The sequence below is a fragment of the Oryctolagus cuniculus genome, chromosome X, assembly GCF_964237555.1.
Source record: "Oryctolagus cuniculus chromosome X, mOryCun1.1, whole genome shotgun sequence".
Classification (NCBI taxonomy): domain Eukaryota; kingdom Metazoa; phylum Chordata; class Mammalia; order Lagomorpha; family Leporidae; genus Oryctolagus; species Oryctolagus cuniculus.
Genome location: NC_091453.1, coordinates 33900805 through 33914607, shown reverse-complemented (window position 1 = coordinate 33914607; position 13803 = coordinate 33900805). Strand labels below are relative to the sequence as shown.

Sequence of the window (13803 nt, the reverse complement as noted above, 5' to 3'; positions counted from 1 at the left end):
GGGTGCAGGGGCCCAAGGACTCGGGCCATCTTTCACTGCCTTCCCAGGCCACCAGTACAGAGCTAGATCAGAAGAGGAGCAGCAGGGACTCGAACCAGCGCCCATATGGGATGCTGGCACTGCAGGCAGTGTCTTTACCTGCTATGCCACAGCGCTGGCCCAGGCATCCGTTCTGCTTCTGCAAGTATGTCCTGGAACATGAGTTCTCTGACCTGTTTGTGGGTACATGGCTCAGGATTTGAGACGGAGGTTCTCTGATCTATGGGTGATTACATGTCCCTGAGTGGGAGGTCTCTGATTAGTTCTGGATTCAGTTCCCTAGAGTTTGACATCACCCATCTGTTTGCAAGTGTATGTCCCGCACATGCTGTCTGCTCCTTTCAGTGTTCTATGGCCCAGGATGTGAGGGATTTCATCTGTTCCTTGGTGTCTTTCCAAATGTGTAGTCTCTCGCATTTGAAGGTGTGGGCCCTGTGATGGATGGGAGGGCCCTATTTTCTTGGCAAGTATACTGCCAAGGGTGTGAGCTGTCTCCTCTCGTTGGGATGGGATGTCACAGTTTGAGAGCACTCTGCTTCCTCTCTGAGTGTATTTCCTAGTCTGTGGGGTCTCTGCTCTCTTTGTCGTGTATACTGCAGGATTTGTGTTTTCCAGTCTCTGTGCACGTATGCCTCAGGTTGTGTGGTTCTTTCTTTTTTAAAAAAAGATTTGTTTATTTATTTAGTTGAAAGCCATAATTACAGAGAGAGGCAGAGAGGCACACACAGAGAGAGAGAGAGAGAGAGAGAGAGAGAGAGAGGTCTTCCATCTGCTGGTTCACTCCCCAGATGACCACAGTGGCCAGGGTTGCGCCGATCCAAAGCCAGGAGCAGCTCCAGCCATTGAGGCCAATTGAGGAGTAAACCAGCGGATGGAAGGAACCCCCCGCCTTCTTCTCTCTCTCCATGTAATAAATCTTTAAAAAGAAGAATCCCAAGTGACAAATGTAGAAGGAAGGCATGAGGGAAATAGAAAATCAGTGTCAGAACACCACAGAAATAATTATTGCAAGCAAGATCCCCGAGGAATGCTAAAACCAGTGGGTAAAATTTTAAGGAGAAACCGGATATTGCATAGCTTCAATATATCTGCCTGTTTCCTGAGATGGCAGACATGAGACCCGAGTAGAAGGAAGCATGCTAGCCAGTGAGGTTTCTTGTATCTTTCTGAGTATGTATCACAGACTGGGGGCCTTTGATTGGTTTGTGTATGTTCATCAAGGGTACCAGATCTGTCCAGATTTTCCTTATATATGTCCTAAGGTGTTAGGACCCTAGCTATAAAGCAAGTGCTTGTCCCACTCGGGTCAGCTGTTTGTGGATGTATGTCCCAGGATGTGAGGTCTCTGATCTGTTTAGCTATGTTTATTCAAGGGGTGGAGTTTCTACGAGTCTAGTTTGGAAAGTGTGTTTCTCTACATTTTGTGGTTGTACATCCCAAGTTTTGAGGTCTCTGATCTTCTAGGGGAATTATTTTTCCAAAATTTGAGATTTCTTATTTGTTTGGGGGTATTTATCATAGCAAGTGATGTGTTGGATTTCTTTGAGGTATGTATGTCCAGAATGTAAGGTTTGTTTTTACTTGGTTTTGTTTTTAATTTTAATTTATTTGAGGGTTCATTTGGTTCACTCCCCAAATGCCACACGAGTGAGGCCAAAGCCAGGAGCTGGGAATTCAATCCAGGTCTCCCATGTGGGCGGCAGGAACCTAGTTATTTGAGCCATCACTGCTGCCTCCCAGGGTCTGCATTAACAGGAAGCTGGAGTCAGGAGCCAGAGCTGGGAATTGAACCCAGGTACTCTGTTCAATAATGGATACAGGCATCTTAACTGCTAGGCTGACTACGTTCCCCGCAAAGTGTAAGGCTTATGATCTTTTTGTGGTTGTATATTTCATGATGTGAGGTCTCTGTTCATTGCTGTACTTTTTATTTATTAATTTTTAAATATTTATTTATTTATTTATTTATTTGAAAGAGAGAGAGTCAGAGAGAGAGAGAGAGAGAGAAAGAGAAAGATCTTCTATCCACTGGTTCACTTCCCAAATGGTCACAATGGCCAGTCTGGAGCCAGGAGCTTCTTCCAGGTCTCCCATGTGGGGTAGCAGGGGCCCAGGCACTTGGGCCATTTTCCGCTGCTTTTCCCAGGCCATTAGCAGGGAACTGGATGAGAAGCGGAGCAGCCAGGAAACAAACTGGAGTCCATATGGGATGCTGATGTTGTAGGTGGTGGCTTTACCCACTACACCATAGCGCCGGCCCCATTGCTGTACTTTTTAGTATGTGATGTCTCTGTCCATGAACTTTGTCAAAGATGTAAGTTCTCTGATCTGTTTGTATATTCTAGGTCATGAACCCTCTGATCTGTTTGATGTTGAATGCACAGTGTGTGAGGCTTCTGAGTGCTGTGTGTGTATGTCTCGGGGGTGAGAGTTAGCATGGGTTTCTGGGTGTGCATCCCACGTTTTTGGGTCTGCTCACCTGCTGGGGATGAAGTTCAGCAAGTGGCAAATCTGAACCCTTTATGTGGCAGGCAGCGAGGGCTCTCACAGGATGTAGGATTCACAGGATGTTGTGACTGTACATCCCTTGGTCTGAATCCTCTAATGTCTGTGGGTATGTGTCCCTGGAAGTGAGCTTTTATGATCTCCTTGTGGGTGCTGTGTCACAAGATATCGGGTCTATGATCTATTTCGGGCTCCTTTTCACAGCATGCCTGGTTTCTGACATGTATGTGAGCATGCGTTGGCAGTGCTTGCTCTCTCTGATCTGTTTCCTCTCGTATGTGGCCTCTGAGCACAGCCCATGGGGTGAGCTCACTGATCGTCAGTTGGTGTATGTCTCAGAGTATGAAGTCTCTGACTTCTGTGTGGATGTGTGTCATAGGGTTTGAGGCTACATATCCAGGTAATGAGGTCTCTAATCTGTCTATACATCCACGTAACAGCTGGGACTAAGCTGAGCCAAACCTAGGAGGTAGGACCAGCCAGGTCTCTAACATGGATGGCAGGAACCCAGGTACTAGAATCATCATCAATTGGCTCCCAGGTGCATTAGTAGGAAGCTAAATGAGATGTGCAGAGTAGCCAGGACTAGACCCAAGCACTGTGACCAATATGGGATGCACATGTTCCCAGTGAAGGCATATCCCAAGATGGAAACTGTTCTTTTTTGATTTGCCTAATGCCATGAAGATTCCGATGTTTGGGGGCAATACTGTGGTACAGTGGGTAAAGCTGCTGCCTGCAGTGCCAGCATCCCATATGAGCACCGGTTCGAGTCCCAGCTGCTCCACTTCTGATCCAGCTCTCTGCTGTGGCCTGGGAAAGCAGTAGAAGATGGCCCAAGTCCTTGGGCCCCTGCACTCACATGGGAAGACCTGGAGGAAGCTCCTGGCTCCTGGCTTCAGATTGGCGCAGCTCCAGCCTTTGCGGCCATTTGGGGAGCGAATCAACAGATGGAAGCGCGTGCTCTCTCTCTCTTCCTCTGCCTCTCTGAAATTCTGCCTTTCAAATAAAATAAAGTTTTTAAAAAAGATAAAACATAGATTCAGGTGTTTTCTGGTAAATGAACTGGGTTGAGAGGACTCTGGCGTGTTTGAGGGTATTCGAGGAGTGAGTTTTCTGAGCTGTTAGATGTGTATCCCAGATTGTTAGATCTCTGCTGCTTTTGGCATTATTTGCAAATATATGAGATTTCCTGTTTGTATGCTTGTATCTGTAATGGGTTGTGAGGTTTATTATTTGTTAAAGTGCCTAAGGCATGAGGTTTATTTTTTTTAAGATTTTATTTTCATTTTATTTGAAAGGCAGAGTAACAGAGAGAGAGAGAGAGAGAGAAAAGAAGAGATCTTCCATCTGCTGCTTCACTCCTCAAATGGCCGCAACAGCCAGGTTGAAGCTAGGAGCTACGAACTCCATCCTAGTCTCCCAAGTGTGTGGCAGGAGCCGAAGCATTGGGGCCATCTTTTGCTGGCGTCCCAGGCACATTAGCAGGCAGCTGCATCGGAAGTGGTGCAGCCGGAAGTTGAACCGGTGCTCCAATATGGGATGCCAGCATTGCAGGTGGCAGTTTAACCCGCTGCACCCCAACAGTGACCTCGTGTACTGAGCTCTTGTTTCAGAGGTACCTGCATCACTGGGGTATCCAATCCGTTTTGCTTGTTATTTCTCAGGGGAGGTCTTTGTTCCGTTTGTGAGTGTGTATCACAGTATATGAGGCTCTTAAACCATCTCTTCTGCTCGTTTATCAAGAGTGCGAGGACTACTCTGTTTGTGGCACGTGTGCCAGGATTTGAGGTCTCTGAGCTTTGTGGCAGTATGTGTCGTGGGAAATGAGCCTCTTTATTGTGTGCGCAGTTGTACTCTGCTGACTTACGGTCCTCTAAACATGCCCATGTCTTAAGACTTGGAACCGAAACACGTGACCTTACCTGTTAAAAGCATACTTTGTAGACGGGATTCAACTCAGCGTCTTTTTTTTTTTTTTTTAACAGGCAGAGTTAGACAAATGAGAGAAAGACAGAGAGAAAGGTCTTCCTTCTGTTGGTTCACCCCCCCAAAATGGCCGCCGCGGCTGGCGTGCTGCACTGACCTGAAGCCAGGAGCCAGGTGCTTCTCCTGGTCTCCCATGCGGGTGCAGGGCCCAAGCACTTGGGCCATCCTCCACTGCACTCCCTGGCCACAGCAGAGAGCTGGCCTGGAAGAGGGGCAACCGGGACAGAATCCGGCTCCCCGACCAGGACTAGAACCCGGGGTGCTGGCGCCGCAGGCGGAGGAGTAGCCAAGTGAGCCGCAGCGCCGGCTGAACTCAGCGTCTTGAGACAGGCAGATTTTCTTGGCTCTCCCCAGTGGGTCCAATATAAACATGTGAGTCCTTAGACAAAGGAAGACAAGAAAGGATGGTTATTGTCACTGAATACAAAATAATGACACCAGCTGAGTTGGAGGCAGTGACATGATATTGGGAGTGTTTGTGAGTGTGTATTCCCGCGTGCCCTTATAAATCTTTATGCCGCTCAGGGGAGTGCCTAACCACGATGTGAAATCTCCAATTGTTTGTGCAGGTATGTGGGGGGGCAGCTGAATAAAGGTCCCCTAAAGCTGTCCAGCAGAGGAGGTGTGAGCCAGGAGCCTGGACCAGGGAAGGGGATGGAGAGCTGAAGATGAAACGCTGTCACCTTAAAGGTGGAGGAAGGCAGGGAAGGCAGCAGGCAGCGCTGGGAGCTGCAGGAAGGCAGGGAAATGGCCTCTTCCCCGGAGCCCTCCAGGAGCAGGGCAGCTCTGTTGACACTGGACTTGAACATGGCGAACACCCATGATGCGGCCACTACACCACGTCAATGTAATCTAATAAAAAAAAACCTGTGCTTTTCTTTCTTTTTTTTTTTTTTTCTTTTGACAGGCAGAGTGGACAGCAGTGAGAGAGAGAGACAGAGAGAAAGGTTTGGGCCGGCGCCGTGGCTCACTAGGCTAATCCTCCGCCTTGCGGCGCCGGCACACCAGGTTCTAGTCCCAGTCGGGGCACCGGATTCTGTCCCGGTTGCCCCTCTTCCAGGCCAGCTCTCTGCTGTGGCCTGGGAGTGCAGTGGAGGATGGCCCAAGTGCTTGGGCCCTGCACCCCATGGGAGACCAGGATAAGTACCTGGCTCCTGCCATCGGATCAGCGCGGTGCACCGGCCGCAGCGGCCATTGGAGGGTGAACCAACGGCAAAAAGGAAGACCTTTCTCTCTGTCTCTCTCACTATCCACTCTGCCTGTAAAAAAAAAAAAAAAAAAAAGAGAAAGGTCTTCCTTTGCCATTGGTTCACCCTCCAATGGCCACCGCGGCTGGCGCGCTGCGGCCGGCGCACCGCGCTGATCCGATGGCAGGAGCCAGGTGCTTTTCCTGGTCTCCCATGGGGTGCAGGGCCCAAGCACTTGGGCCATCCTCCACTGCACTCCCTGGCCACAGCAGAGAGCTGGCCTGGAAGAGGGGCAACCGGGACAGAATCCGGCGCCCCGACCGGGACTAGAACCCGGTGTGCCAGCGCCGCAAGGTGGAGGATTAGCCTAGTGAGCTGCGGCACCAGCAAACCTGTGCTTTTCACGAGACGAAGACTGGGTGATTTGTTCCAACAGTGGCAAGGCGTGCAGGGCCTGATGCACATCTGGTTGTTGGTGGGCATCCCAGCATGTGACTCCCCTGACCTCTGTGTGTGTGTGTGTGTGTGTGTGTGTGTTGTGCGGGAGGCCTCTGATCTGTGTGTGGGTGTTTGTACCAGGCTGACAGGTCTCGGACCTATTGGAGAGTGTGTGTGTCCCTAGACGTGTGGTCGCCAAGGTTGTAGCAGGTGTGCCTCTTGGGATACGAGGTCTCTCATCTGTTTTTGTGTGTCTGAGGTTTCTTGGCTGACTGGAGGGGTGAGTTATGCTTAGGTTGTTAGGTTTCAGAGGTTTTGCGAGCTTTCCAGAATCACAGGTGTCTGATTGAGCTGGGAATGAAGAGATGAGGTGTCTCTGGTGTGTCTGGGTGTGCATATCTGGGCGTGAGATTTGAAGCTCATTGTGGGTTGGGTTCAGTGTGGCTTGAGGGCTCTGATCTTTCTGTGGGTATATGTCCTCCAGCAGTATATTCCCAAGATGTCAGCTCTATAATCACTCTCCAGGTGGTTTTCCGAGCACGTGAAGGTCTCTGATCTGTGGTGGCTGTGAAGTCTACGGTCAGTTGTGAGGGGCTGGTGGTGTGAATGAAGTGGGTGAAGCTGCCGCTTGCAATGCCAGCATCCCGTGTTAGAGTGCTGGTTAGAGTCCCGGCTGCTCTACTTTTGATCCACCTCCTGCTAATGTGCCTGGGAAGGCAGCAAAAGTTACCCAAGTGCTTGGGCCCCCTGCACCCATGTGGGAGACCCAGATGGAGTTCCAGGTTCCTGGCTTCGGCCTGGCCCACGCCTGACTGTTGTGGCTATTTGGGAAGTGAACAATTAGTGAATGAAAGATTCTCTCTCTCTATTTCTGTCTCTCTCTCTCTTGTTCTCTGTCACTGTGACTGTCAAAAACACAAGAAATTGGGTGCGGCTCTGTGGCATAGTTGGTAAACCTGCCACCTACAGTTCTGGCATCCCCTACGGGCGCCGGTTCAGGTCCCAGCTGCTCCACTTCTAATCCAGCTCTCTGCTATGGCCTGAGAAAGCAGTAGAAGATGGCCAAAGTCCTTAGGTCCCTACACCTGGGTAGGAGACCTGGAAGACACTCCTGGCTTCTGGCTTCGGATTGGCCCAGCTCCAGCCATTGCAGCCATCTGGGGGAGTAAACCAGAGGATGGAAGATTCTCTCTATCTCTCTCTGCCTCTCCTTCTCTCTGTGTGTAACTCTGACTTTCAAGTAAATAAGTAAATATTTAAAAAAATACAAGACATTGAAATAAAATCTCAAAAACAATAAATAAAGTCCATTATAAGTATGTATGTTGAGATGTGAGCTCTTTGGATGTACAGTCTCTGATCTGTTATGGGAGTGTATTATAGAAATTGTGGTCTCTTCATCTCTTTGAATAGGCCTTCATTCTGCATTCTTTACAAGATTTATTTATTTATTTAAAGTCATAGTTACAAAGAGAAGGAGAGGCAGAGAGAGAGTCTTCTATCCGCTGTTTCACTCCATAGTTGGCTGCAATGGCCAGAGCTGAGCCGATCCAAAGCCAGGAGCCAGGAGCTCCTTCTGGGTCTCCCACGTGGGTGCAGGGGCCCAAGGACTTGGGCCATCTTCTACTGCTTTCCCAGACCATAGCAGAGAGCTGGATCAGAAGTGGAGCAGCCAGGACTCGAACCAGCACCCATATGGGATGCCGGCACCTCAGGCAGCTGCTTTACCTGCTTCGCCACAGCGCTGGCCCTTTCATTCTACATCTGCCTTTATGTCATCACAGCATTGGCATCTCTGATCCTTTTGTGTGTACTTACCAAGGTTGGGTGATGTCTTCTGTTTGTGATTATGTGTCCCAGTTTGTGGTGTCCCTCCCCTCTTGGTGGGTGTATGACACAGAACATGTGCCTCCCCCTCATTTTGGATTCTGTGTCCACGGGTGGGAGGTCTCAGATCTCTTCGGAACAGTGTGACACAGGATGTGGGATCCCTGAGCTGCGGATGCGCGTGGTTTTCACCATGCGATGTTTTCCATTGCTTGTGGGTGTATATCTGAGGTTGGTGAAATTAAGGTCCCTGAAGGATGTCCTTGTCCTAATCTCTGGAACATGTGAGTCTGTGACCTTACACATGGAGAGGTCCCTAGCACATGTGACTGGGAATCATCGTGAGATGAGGAGGCACCCAGATCTTCCTGGTGAGCCCAGTATAATCACCATGTGAGGTCTGGGGGCTGTTTGTCGTGTTTGTCCCTGGTGGCCGGATAATGGCACGTCAAAGTTATCCTCTTCCTACTTCCTGGTACCCATGATTTTGCTCATTCCCGTGGACTTTGCACGTGTGATTAAGGTCAGCTGGGAAAATTACCCCAGATTCTCTGGCTAGGCCCAAGGGAATCACAGCATCCTTATAGGAGGGAGGCATGAAGGCAAGAGTCATTGCAGTGGCGGGAGCAGAGAGAAATGATGATGCTACAGTATTAGCAGGGGTCAGAGAGAGAGAGAGAGAGAGAGAGATGGGTTCATGGTGGGGGGAGAGACTGGTGTGAGGTGGGGGTCTGGCACTGAGCTCAGGAATGCAGGCGTCCTCCAGGAACTGGCCTCTCCCAGAAGAACTCCAGGAGGAAGTCGGCTCTGCCAGCACCTTGACTTTTACCCTGTAAAACTCCTTGTCGGGCTTCTCATCTGCGGAAACGTAAGACAATAAATTTGTGTTGTTTTACGACCAAAAGATTGTGGTGGTTTGTTTCAGCAGCGACAGAAAACGAACACGATGTCCCAGGTTGGGGTGCCTCAGTTTGGTTGTCGGGGCACATCCCGGGATGTGAGCTCCGGGACCTGTGCGTGTGTGTGTGTGTGTGTGTGTGTGTCTGATGGTGGAGGTGTCTACTGTCCATGCTGGTATATGTAGCAGGGGATTATGTCTCTGTCTGTTGATCTGTTTGGAGGTTGGTGTTCCAGAATTTGTGCCCTCAGCTTTTTGGGGGTGTTATGTCCCAGGACGGGAGGGCTCCAGTCTAATTTTGTTCCATGTCCCAACCTGTGAATTCTCTGATCTGTTGAGGTGTGTGTAAGTCCAAGGGGTAAGGATTTGCCCTGGACTTTGTCAGTCCTTTCTGAGTGTGTTTCCTTTTGTTTAGATAAGCCTGATGTGTTTCTGGCTTGATGTCCCAGAAAGTGAGACTCCCTGTCTCTGTCCCTGTCTCTGTCCCTGTCTCTGTCTCTGTCTGGTAGTATGAATCACAGTGCAATCACAGGATCCTTAGAGGAGAGAGGCAGAGAAGCCGACAAGAGGCCCACAGCAGACATCCGAGAGAGAGGTTTGAAGATGAACTGCTGCTGGCCTTGAAGACAGAGGAAGGAGCCCCAGGTCAAGGAGGGCACGCAGCTCTAGAAAGTGGAAATGGCCAGGGTACAGAGCCTCCAGCAGCTCTGCCGCCGACGTACTCGACTGTCGCCCTTCCAAAACCCATTTGGGTCTTCTGGCCTGCAGAAAGGTAAGATCATAAATCAGTGGTGTTTCACGACACTGAGGTTGTGATTTGCTACAGCCACAGTTGAAAAGGAGTGCGTTGTCCCAGGTCGTGGTGTCTGTCTGCGTGTTGAGGTGCATTCCACGATGTGAGCTCCATGTGTGCGTGTGTGTCTGATGGGGGAAGTCTCTGGTGCGTGTGTAGGTGTATGAACCCCACGGAGAGGGCTCTGAGTATTTGAGTGTGTGTGTGTCCCAGAATCTGAGTTTTTCCAGCTGCCTGTGTGTGGATGTCCTAGGATATGACATCTTTAGGCTGATTTCTGGGAGTGCATTCCTATGTGTGAGTCTTTGAGTTTTTCGTGGAATAGATTCCAGAAAGTTCAGTCTCATCCATTTGGAGGACATTACTGATGATCAGAAGTTTCTGATTTTCTTGGTTGCATATGAGGGCACTTCCAAAAGATTGTGGTAAAATGGAATTGAAGATAAGTTTATTCTGGTACAAAAATGGGGGCTATTTCAAAAATTTCATGGAAACACATTATACACACACACACATATACACATACACACACACTGTGAATTTCAAGTTTTTCACACCAAAACACACTTGAAGTTAATTCCATTTTTTGGAAAAACTTTTTGAAGTCTCCTTATATATAGCAGGATGTTGGTTGTCTGATCGGTTTAGGTTTGTGTGGCCAAGGCGTGAGGTTTCTGAGCTGTTTGTGGGTGTATGTCTCAGGGTGGAGGGTTCTCATATGTTTGCTGATAAATGTCCCAGCACGAGATCTCTCGGATCCGTTGGTGGGCACTTGTGATCTATGTCTGGTGTTTTCCTGGCCTGTGGGGTCTCTGACTTGTGGGTGTATGTCGCAGGATTTGAGATCTCTTCAGCTATTTGTGGGTGCATGTCTCAGGTCTGTATGGGCTCTGTATTGTTTGGGAAGCACATCCTAGGATCCGAACTTTCTGATTGGTTTACCGTACATGACTCCAGCGTTGAAAGTGCCGATCCGTCTGTGGCTATGTGTTGCAGTTTGAAGGCTGTGGGTGTCTTTGTGGATTCAGGTGCAGGTTGTGAGGCTTCTAATCCACTTGCCCGTGCATGTCCTTAGGATTTCAGCTCCCTGATCAGTCTGAAATCAGAGTGAGGACTCTGAACTATTTGTGGTATTTGAGGCCTCTGGTTGCTTTGTGGCTACGTGTGCAGATTGTGAAGTTTTTAGTCTCTTTGTTGGTATGTATTGCAGGATGTGGCCTTCTTCATAGGCATGCGGGCTACATCTGATGTTGTGAATTCTCGGGTCTGCTTGCAGGCAAATGAACCAAGATGTGAGGTCTGTGTGAGGGTCTGTGTCGAGGCTGTGATGTCTCGGATCTGTCTGTAGGTGTATGTCCCGCGATGGGACTTTCCTGATCTGTTTGTGGGTGGCTCTGATGATGTGGAATGTCTGGGGTGTTTGACCTGTGCTGGAGATATCCTCCGGGCACCTGAGCCTTCTGGCCTGTTCGTGACAGCATGGCCCTAGGAAACGTTTGCTCCCTGGACTCCTCATGGATGCACACTCCAGGAAGTGAGTTCTCTGAGCTATTGGGGAGTGCGTAGGACAGCTTGTCAGATCTCTGAGGTCTTTTAGGTATATTTCCAAGCAGATGTCATTTATTTGCAGATCTGTCTATATCATATATATTCTGGTATGTTGAGGTGTGTATGTGTCCAGACTGGCAAGTTACTGAGTGCTTTGTGGGTTACTTCCCTTAGTTTGAAAACCGCAGACCTGTCAGGGAGTATGTCTCAGGACATAAAATCTCTGATCTCTTTATATGAGTGCAAGATCTCAGATCCATCGCCTATTTGGGGCTCCTTTTCTTAGCATGTGAGGTCTCTGCCTTGAGTATAAGCCTGTGTTGCAGGATTTTAAATCCCTGATCCGTGCATGTGTATCTGCCTCAAGCCGTGAGATCCTGGATCTATGTGTGGGTACATGTCTTGCAGGATCAGGTCTCTGCACGCATTGTTGGTGTACGGCGTGGATGTCAGGTCTCTAAGCTGTCTGTGGTTTCATGTTGTAGGGTTTGAGGTCTCTGTTGGTGCAAGTCGATCGCTGTATGTGGATGGCAGGGTCTGATCTCTGTGCGAGTCTGTAGAGTGTGGGGGCTATTGAGTTTGTTGTTCCATGTCCCATTTTGTGAGGTGCATCACCTGTTTGGTGGGGTTTATCTCTGAGAAAGTGTTTCTCCTTGCTGTGTGTGTGTGTGTAAGTGTACCTGTCTCGGGTCTGGAGGTTGGATCTGTTTGGGGCTATACTTCCCAGGATGTGAGGTCCCTGGTCTCCTGGTGGGTGTGGATGCTGTGCTGTCAGCTCCATACCTCTCTGAGTGTCTACATCTCAGATGGGAAGTTCTCCTACGTGTTTATGGGTTTAATCCCAAGCGATGGAGGATTCTGAGCAGTTTTGCATGTGTGTCCAACAATGAGAAGCTCTGCCCTTTGGGGATGTTATGTTAGATTGGTGGGAGGTATCCGATCTATTTGGAAGTATGTTGCTTCAAGTGAGGTCTGTGTACTGTTTGCCCTATTTGGCTCTGGTGGCTGGATGATGACACCCCAAAGATGTCCACTTCCTAATTCTTGGAACCCACGATTGTGCTAATTTACACAGAAAGGGGGTTTTTACAGATTAGATTAGGGTGAGCATCTAAGATGGGCAGAAACCCCAGATTCTCTGGCTAGGCCCAAGGGAATCACAGCATCCTTATAGGAGGGAGGCATGAAGGCAAGAGTCATTGCAGTGGCGGGAGCAGAGAGAAATGATGATGCTACAGTATTAGCAGGGGTCAGAGAGAGAGAGAGAGAGAGATGGGTTCATGGTGGGGGGAGAGACTGGTGTGAGGTGGGGGTCTGGCACTGAGCTCAGGAATGCAGGCGTCCTCCAGGAACTGGCCTCTCCCAGAAGAACTCCAGGAGGAAGTCGGCTCTGCCAGCACCTTGACTTTTACCTTGTAAAACTCCTTGTCGGGCTTCTCATCTGCGGAAACGTAAGACAATAAATTTGTGTTGTTTTACGACCAAAAGATTGTGGTGGTTTGTTTCAGCAGCGACAGAAAACGAACACGATGTCCCAGGTTGGGGTGCCTCAGTTTGGTTGTCGGGGCACATCCCGGGATGTGAGCTCCGGGACCTGTGCGTGTGTGTGTGTGTGTGTGTGTGTGTGTCTGATGGTGGAGGTGTCTGCTGTCCATGCTGATGTGTGATCTGATCTCTCCGTGGGTCTGTGTTGCATGGTGTCAGGTCTGTGTTCTGTTTCTGGTATTTTCCTGGCCTGTGAGGTGGCTAACTTGATTGCAGCTGTGTGTTGCAGAATTTGAGCTCTCCGATTTGTTTGTGGGTATGAGTGTGAGCATGTGAGCTCCCTGACCTGTGCAATGGTCTATGTCCCACACACGGTGTGAGTTCTCGGAGGTGTTTCTGGGCATACGTCATGGTTGTGAGGCCTACAGCCTGTTTGTGGGTGTGTTTTTCAGCACGTGACTCACATGGCAGTGAGAGTATATTGTGGGGTTTGAGGGCTCAGCTTGGTTTCTGGGTGCATTTCCAGGTAGCTAGTACTGTCCTCACTTGAGCATGAACCATGACAAGCATCAGGTGTATGATCTGCCATTGGGTAGAATATCACGCTCTCTGCGGGCATGCGCCCCAATATGTAGGGGTCCTGCCCTGTTCTTTGGCTTAGCTCCCAGAGTATGAGTGCTCTGATCTGTTTGTGGGTGTATCTCTGATATTTTTAAGGTCTCACGTCCCAGGGAATGAGTTCTATGATCTGTTTGTAGGATGTTATTTCTCTGAAGTGCTTGTGGGCGGACATCTCAGCTTGTGCGGTTTTTTGATCTTTCCGTGAGTGTGTGTCACAGGATGTGAGGTCTCTGTTTTTTGGGCGTGCGCTTCCTAGAATTTGAGTCATCTGAGCTGTTTGTGTGTGTCGCAGGAGCTAAGGTCTTTGAGCCGTTGCTTGGTGTATATCTAGGATGTGACGTCACTGATCTCTTTGGGTGGGTGTGTGTTCCATGATTGGCAGTCTCTGAATTAGTGCAGGTTTCGCCTCTACCCTAATTATTCTGTGAATTTTGTTTTGGGGAGTCTATACCCTAAGGCTCAGAAGGCTTTCC

At 49.3% G+C, this 13803-nt stretch overlaps 1 long non-coding RNA gene across 1 annotated transcript in view; it reads left to right on the top strand.

The window, feature by feature from the left end:
* Positions 1-13803, top strand: part of LOC103351799 (uncharacterized) — an 82752-nt gene that overhangs the window by 5011 nt on the left and 63938 nt on the right. Inside the window, exon 2 of the long non-coding RNA XR_519498.4 lies at positions 9393-9655. This is a non-coding gene — a long non-coding RNA (uncharacterized lncRNA). The remainder of the gene's footprint in view (positions 1-9392; positions 9656-13803) is intronic.